Here is an 8,898-nt window from a genome sequence, read left to right on the forward strand (position 1 = left end):
TGTCGTGCCGAATATGTAAAACTGGTCAATTAGCAAGAACTCATTTAAAATTAAGTCCTTTCTGAAATTTTCTCTTTTATGTTTAAAGATATATTTTTTTTATTAATGTTAATGTAAAAATTTTTAATTTTGCTCCAAAAGAATCTTAGAAAACTTACCTAACCTTATTATAACAAGAGCAATTTATTTTAGCCTAACCCAACTAAATATATTTTAAATACGTTTACAATAATTTAATACTAAACAAACACAGTGAAATATATTTTTTTCGTTAGGTTCAGAATGATTTTGGCGAAATTATTGCATATACAAATTTTCACTTGTCCTATATGGCAAGATGAGCGTTGCTATTTAAGCCAAGATAGCAAGTTCTGCCTATTCGGCACGACATATATAAGTGGAAGATTGACATCAATATGTGATTTAAATAAAGTACTGATGTTCTGGAATCAAGTAAGAACTAGCAATAACGGATTTAAATTAGATAAATTAAGATTTAGAAAGAAGGTAGGTAAGTACTGGTTTTCAAACAGAGTTGTCGATGCGTGGAACAATCTGCCGAGTAGGGTTACAGAAGCTAAAACTTTGGGTAGTTATAAAATAAGAGATTAGACAAATATATGAGTGGGGAGAGCTGGGTTTGATAAGTACCTGAGGTACTGAAGCTGATTCTTCGTTAGCTTTGGCAAAAGATGGAACAAATAGGTGAGTGGGAATGGTTGGGCCAGTAGGCCTCCTGCAGTGTTCCTCCAGTCTTATGTTTTTATCATGAAACATAATCAGGAAACATAACTAAGACACATATCCAGGACACATCGACGTGTAACCTCTTTCCTGAGCGAAAATTCAGAAAACATTCGAAATTGTCATAGCGAACACTGGGTCGCTCTGCCTAACCCCTCCAGCACCAACAACCTGACTGATAGTTGAAGATTGAGACACTTATGCAGCATATGGGAATCTTTATTCAGGAAACGTTTCGCCACACAGTGGCTTCATCAGTCCAATACAAAGAGGAAGGCGTAAGGAGAGGAGGAGAATGAGGTAATCAGTCCCTCAACCTGGAGTCGATGTGTTCAGTCCATCAATCTTGTAGAATGTACAGCATAGGGCCGTAGACGTGGCTTATATACTGTAGTGAGGTGAGGTGAAGCAGGCGGAGGCGGGGTCATAGTGGTACCATCCACTAGTCGAAGTAGGTCTTCGTCCAAAGGTTGAACAAGTGTTGAAGAATTCTTTGTAACAAGATCCCATGATGCTGCCGTGTCTGACAGTTGTGATGAATGGTTTGAAAAACCGGTTTTTCAAACCATTCATCACAACCTGACTGATAAATGAGGAGCAGCACTTAATGTACGGAGGAACGAGCCTCCACACGGGTCACACTCAACATAACATTGCCCAACACACCAACACAAATATTTGGACAAGTGTCTGGCTTTATTTGTCTGTCATCACCTGCCTTATGTACACAGGTGTACAGGTGTAACGCCGCTCAGGATAGAATACACTGACAGGTGTATGTCTCTCTGAGTTTATATACTGACAGGTGCATATCAGCGTATATACACTGACAGAGGTATGTCTCTCGGTTCATATACACTGACAGGTGTATATCAGTTTATATACACTGACAGGTGTATGTCTCTCTGAGTTTATATACTGACAGGTGTATGTCTCTCTGAGTTTATATACTGAGAGGTTTATATCAGCGTATATACACTGACATATGTATATCAGTTTATATACACTGACAGGTGTATGTCCATCAGTGTACATACACTGCCAGTTTAATCAATATTTTAAATACTAAACTATTCTTGACAGCTGGTAGACAGGCTACACGACAGGATTGAAACTCATAAACCAAGCAACAAGCTCCTCGTCTCACCACAACCACTGACAAATATACAGATTTCAACGTCTTCTGCGTTCGCCAAGACACCGCGCTGCCAGACGCATCCTGCCAGATATCGTAAAGTATTTGTGTTCGTACGTAAGTATTTAATAGGTTGGTGAATCTTAATTGTAATCAAAACGAACCTAAAATAATGAAGTCTGTAGGAAGAAGTGCCGGCATGTGTGCTCACCTAGTTGTGGTTGCAGGGGTCGAGTCACAGCTCCTGGCCCCACCTCTTCACTGGCCGCTACTAGGTCACTCTTTCCGCTCCGTGAGCTTTGTCATACCTCTTATTAAAACTCTGTATGGATCCTGCCTCCACTACATCGCTTCCCAAACTATTCCACTTCCTGACAACTCTGTGACTGAAGAAATACTTCCTAGCATTCCTGTGATTCATCTGAGTCTTCAACTTCCAACTGTGTCCCCTTGTTGCTGTGTCCCATCTCTGGAACATCCTGTCTTTGTCCACCTTGTCAATTCCTCTCAGTATTTTATATGTCGTTATCATGTCCTCCAGTGTTGTCAGGTCGATTTCCCTTAACCTCTCCTCGTAGGACATACCCCTTAGCTCCGGGACTAGTCTTGTTGTAAACCTTTTTACTTTATCTAGTTTCTTCACGTGCTTGGCTAGATGTGGGTTCCAAACTGGTGCCGCATACTCCAATATGGGCCTAACGTACACAGTGTACAGGGTCCTGAACGATTCCTTATTAAGATGTCGGAATGCTGTTCTGAGGTTTGCTAGGCGCCCATATGCTGCAGCAGTTATTTGGTTGATGTGCGCTTCAGGAGATGTGCCTGGTGTTATACTCACCCCAAGATCTTTTTCCTTGAGTGAGGTTTGTAGTCTCTGGCCCCCTAGACTATACTCCGTCTGCGGTCTTCTTTGCCTTACCCCAATCTTCATGACATTGCACTTGGTGGGGTTGAACTCCAGGAGCCAATTGCTGGACCAGATCTGCAGCCTGTCCAGATCCCTTTGTAGTTCTGCCTGGTCCTCGTCCGACTGAATTCTTCTCATCAACTTCACATCATCTGCAAACAGGGACACTTAGGAGTCTACTCCTTCCGTCATGTCATTCACAAATACCAGAAACAGCACTGGTCCTAGGACTGATCCCTGTGGAACTCCATTCGTCACAGGTATCCACTCTGACACATCCCCACATACCATGACTCGCTGCTGTCTTCCTGACAGGTATTCCCAGATCCATTGTAGCGCCTTCCCTGGTGTGTGCGTGTGTGTATGTGTGTGTTTGGCAGGATGAGATGGAATAACTTAGCACAAGCCAGGTGCTTCGGGGTATAGGGAAACAACGGCTACCTTCCGACAGGTAGCAACATTATATCTTGGTCTGGGTGTGGCTAAAGTACTGTGTACTTTGATGCAGAGTGAGCAGGTTCGAATCCTTTTCTAGACATATATATATATATAATATATATATATATATATATATATATATATATATATATATATATATATATATATATATATATATATATATATATATATATATATATATCGTGCCGAATAGGCAGAACTTGCGATCTTGGCTTAAATAGCAACGTTCATCTTGCCATATAGGACAAGTGAAAATTTGTGTATGCAATAATTTCGCCAAAATCATTCTGAACCTAACGAAAAAAATATATTTCACTGTGTTTGTTTAGTATTAAATTATTGTAAACAAATCTAAAATATATTTAGTTGGGTTAGGCTAAAATAAATTGTTCTTGTTATAATAAGGTTAGGTAAGTTTTCTAAGATTCTTTTGGAGCAAAATTAAAATTTTTTACATTAACATTAATGAAAAAAATATATCTTTAAACATACAAGAGAAAATTTTAAAAAGGTCTTAATTTTAAATAAATTCTTGCTAATTGACCAGTTTTACATATTCGGCACGATATATATATATATATATATATATATATATATATATATATATATATATATATATATATATATATATATATATATATATATATATATATATATATATATATATATTATATATATTGTTTCAGACAATATATAGATATTGTTTCAGACTTCGGAACAATACTCTTCTCCAGACTGAGGGACTGACCACCTCAAAACTTTAAGGGTGATGGACTGATTACATCGTCTTCAAGTCTCTTCTGCTTCTATCAACTTTTCTGTACTCGACTGAAGAAGCCTACTGTGTAGGCGAAACGTTTCAAAATAAAGATACCTAACTGTTGCATATGTGTCTTACCTAACAACCTGTCGGTATTTTATACCATTTTAATGTTGATATATATATATATATATATATATATATATATATATATATATATATATATATATATATATATATATATATATATATATAACCATAAAAGAGAGTGATAACTTCTTGGGTGATCGTCCTGGGATTGGAAAATGGCCAAACAGGAGCCAGCAGCTGTACCACTGTACCACAAGCATCAGTAACCTGCAGATATCTGAATACAGTGATATAATTATCCCAATGTGAAGTTCCCTGTCATATGGACAGTGAGTGACGACCTACATCAAATGCCCCTCCTCCCACGCTCCTCCTTGTAGACTTCTTGTGGAGCCTGGGTTATACTGTTTCCCAGACACCAGCAGCTGACATTTATACCACTCCGTGTTAGAATAAATGATGACATAGGTAAAGTGAATGTGTGGAAAGAACTGAAGAATGACATAGATATGTATCAACCAAAACAGAATGATTATAACTGTGTCCATAATTTTTAAAGAGGGTGGACTGGTAAGCCAGTGGAAGGCCTCGGTCAGATGACCAAAAGCTCCAAGGGCGAGTCATCGTCCGATTAAGATCCGCGTCAGGAAACACTTGTTCTGTTTCCTGACGAACGTTACCTAACCTAACCCGATGTAACAATCTGCTAGACGTGCACACGTCTAGTCTACTAACAGTATACAACTGTAAACCGATGTAACAACCTGCTAGACGTGCACACGTCTAGTCTGCTAACATTATACAACTGTAAACCGATGTAACAACCTGCTAGACGTGCACACGTCTAGTCTACTAACAGTATACAACTGTAAACCGATGTAACAACCTGCTAGACGTGCACACGTCTAGTCTACTAACATTATACAACTGTAAACCGATGTAACAACCTGCTAGACGTGCACACGTCTAGTCTGCTAACATTACACAACTGTAAACCGATGCAAAAGTTGTATTAGTATACTCATTCTTAACCCACATGGAGATAAACTCTGAAGGTTAATTGATCGGTATATTTCGACCCCTTCTGGGATCCTCTTCAGCAGATAAATAAGTGAAAGGAGAACAAGAATATATAGGGAAGGTTGCACCTCTCCCCGTCCAAGGGAGTGGAGCGTGGGGGAGACGTGTCAACTAGTGAGTGGTATGGAAATAAATGGTATAAAATACCGACACAATGGAAATATAAACACATAAGCAGTATAACATGATCCTTTATTGACAACATTTCGCCCACACAGTGGGCTTTATCTAGTCACAAACAGATCTGTTTGTGACTTGATAAAATCCACTGTGTGGGCGAAACGTTGTCAATAAAGGATCACATTATACTGCACATGTGTTTATATTTCCAGTGGGTGGTATAACTACAGCGTGTAGTAAACAACGCTTACAGCTGTTACTATTCTCTTGTAAACAAAGTTAAAAAGGGAAAAATACTTTGTAGACACGTCGTCGATGCTAATTTACTCCGAGGTCAATTTTCTATTTTGACAAAAAGGCCTAAAATTTGTGCCAGGGGTCGCCGGATATCTAGATGAAGAATATTTAAATGATGCCTTTTACGACAGCCTAGGAGGGCACCAGCAGTCATATGGCAGAAATGTGATACATGACAGAGCTATGACATATGGTAGAATTGTGACACACATGACAGAATTGACACAGGGTAGAGCTATGACACAGAGTTGAACTACGACTCCAATGGGTTAACAAAGACACATATGGTAGAACTATGATACATGTGGTTGTACTATGCCACATATGGGTTATTGGCACATATGGTAGATGTACGGCACATATGGTTGAACCATGACACATAGGATTGAATGACACATATGGTAGATCTGTGACACATATTGTTGAACTATAACACATATGACAGGACCATGATACATTTGGCATAACCATGATACATAGTGATTTCGAAATCATGACACCATGACTCACATAGAGAGTAAAAGCATAACATATCTAAGTGGGTAATGACACATATGTTGTGACACATGTGGTAGATACATAACCTGGATACGTGGTGCATACGAAGTCACGCTAAATTACAGTGAACTGTGTCACGTGTAGTGCCATCATGATACGTGGAGATGAGATCATGGCAAGTCATGACATACGTGGCAATGCAACATATATAGATGTGGTGGGACACATATACATAATTTAAGGAGGAGAGACACATATGAGCAAGAAGCAGCTGCACATACTTAGATGCATCGACACATATGGGGACTGGAACGACTACACATATGGGGCTAGAATGACGTCAAGTGAGAGACTGGAACGACACACGTGGGGCTGCAGTGACGACACATATGGGGCTGGAGCGACGACACGTGTGGCGGTGGAAAGGCTGGACATGAGGGACTGGAACAATGACACATGAGGGACTGGAACAATGACACATGAGGGACTGGAACAATGACACATGAGGGACTAGAACAATGACACGAGGGACTGGAACAATGACACATGAGGGACTGGAACAATGACACATGAGGGACTGGAACAATGACACATGAGGGACTGAAACAACGCATGAAGGACTGGAACGACACATAAGGAACTGGAACAAATCATGTGAGGCTGGAACGACATATGAATAACTAGAACAACGACACATGTGAGGCTGGAACAACGGCATAACAAAGACTGGCCTATAGCTATTATTATTATTATTATTATTATTATTATTATCATCATCATCATTATATTCATGATGCTGGTGTGCTGCCTGGTGTGCTTGCAACAAGCAGTGTGTGACCGTGTATGTTGCTACCTTGTAGTTGGACGTGCTTGCAACCAGTGTATCTTCAAGGATGGGTGCAACAGTATACACCATGGGCGTCACCCAGTGTTAACTACACCGTCAGCTGTCATGCATACACTTCAAGTGTATGCACTCTGCTTCACCGAAAAAAATCACGACTTTTACTCTGGTATCTGACGAAGAGACACATAAAATGCGACACCTCTTTGACCAGAGAAAGAGCTTAATTTTTGCGAGACTCGAAGCAACTGGGAGTCGAACTAGTTCATCAGCGTTTGTGATGAGGGAATTGTTATGGAACACGGACCGGGAAACTCAGTGGTCCTGAAGGAGTGATCCCAAAGGAATAAATACGCAATTTCCACGAGACGTGAAGACATGAAGACATTGAGTATAAAAGAGATAGTCAGCAACTGCTTGTGATGTATTTGTTATGGAGCACAGACCGGGAGACTTAGTGGTTCTGAAGGGGGAGGAACACAAGCACGTAGCAAGGCAAAGACTACACCACGACTGCGACATCGAGCTGGTACCTTCCAGGACCCAGACACTATCACCCTGCGAGGGTTGTACACACTACAGCAGCACACGAAGTGCATGTCTTGCCTGCATACCTGGCGGCCTGAACAACCTCCCTCCCACCAGATGCCGTCGGAAAAATCCGCTTTATGAATGAGATGCAACAGGCTGCTAGAAGAACAGGGCTCTGCCGCGCCATACGCCTCCTCCTCCACAACTGCTGCAATACCTCTCAGACATTGACCAGTGCGTGGAATTGGCTGCACCAGCCTGCGTGTACTTACTGTGTACGACGGTCCGCGAAATCTAATTCCCAAATCAGGTCCAGTTCGCAGTGATAGCCACTTGTACGTCCATATGTTCAGCACAGGCCTGGTAAACAGCTGTTCAAAGCGTGAGATTCCCCGAACTGCCACCAGAGCGAGCTGGTGACGTCATGAGCCTTCATTCACAGCTGGACCTTCACACTCAGGCACAATTTACCCCAACAAGTGCCACACTTCCTCCCTCAGTGCCGCATCGACAACCAACTCAACCACCACCATCTCATCGACCAACACACACTGAAACATATGCGAGTCACTGAAATGACAATCTCCAAAAATTTGTGCGACTCCCCACGAGTCCAAAACGGAAAGAAGTCCCAAAGGGAGTGAAAGCGAACGAAAACGAGGGGAAGTTTTCAAATTTGCGGGTGCGCATGTGCGGGTAGGGGATCGAACTCCACTGGAGTAGGAGGCAGTGAGAGAGAGAAGGCAGATAGAGTAGGGGGGAATAGAGAGGCAGTGAGGGGAACCTCTCTAACTGCGCCCTCACCTTACCAAACACCATTAGTGATAAGAACGACTCTCCTTCCCATACTTAGGTGAATATTATGCACGGACAGACCGATGAATAACTCTTCCTTAGATGGGGAGAGACAGAGTGCCAGACAAAGGCGGCAGGGGACTGATCCCCCCAAACACCCCCGAGTGACAGCAAATTGGTGTTGGTTATCACTAATTAGTCACCATCATGGGAGGTGACGCCTGCTCCTATGACACAGACAGATAGACAGATGCATAGATGCACAAACTATCATGGGTTGGTGAGTTGACGCTTCCTTCTATGACAGAGAAAGATAGATAGATAGATAGAAAGTACATGAAAATGGAAGTTTATTGTAAGCAACGACACTCTACCTGCCACTGCTTCTATGTAGATTGTAAAGTTTAAGATAGTAAAGCAGAAGGCTCTCTCCACACCCTCCAAGTACTCCACATCCTCTAAGCAATCCAGACCCTCTATGTAACACACACCCTCTAAGTAATCCACACCGTCAAAGCACTACACATCCTCCATGCACTCCACATCCTCCATGCACTCCACATCCTCCATGCACTCCACATCCTCCATGCACTCCACATCCTCCATGCACTCCACATTCGCTCCTCACAAAAGAGGCT

At 41.6% G+C, this 8,898-nt stretch overlaps 1 protein-coding gene across 2 annotated transcripts in view; it reads left to right on the plus strand.

The window, feature by feature from the left end:
- The window catches only part of LOC128697559 (tyrosine aminotransferase), a 260,897-nt gene that overhangs the window by 102,561 nt on the left and 149,438 nt on the right, over positions 1-8,898 (plus strand). The window lies entirely within an intron of this gene.

This window comes from Cherax quadricarinatus, chromosome 44 (genome assembly GCF_038502225.1).
Source record: "Cherax quadricarinatus isolate ZL_2023a chromosome 44, ASM3850222v1, whole genome shotgun sequence".
Taxonomy (NCBI): Eukaryota; Metazoa; Arthropoda; class Malacostraca; order Decapoda; family Parastacidae; genus Cherax; species Cherax quadricarinatus.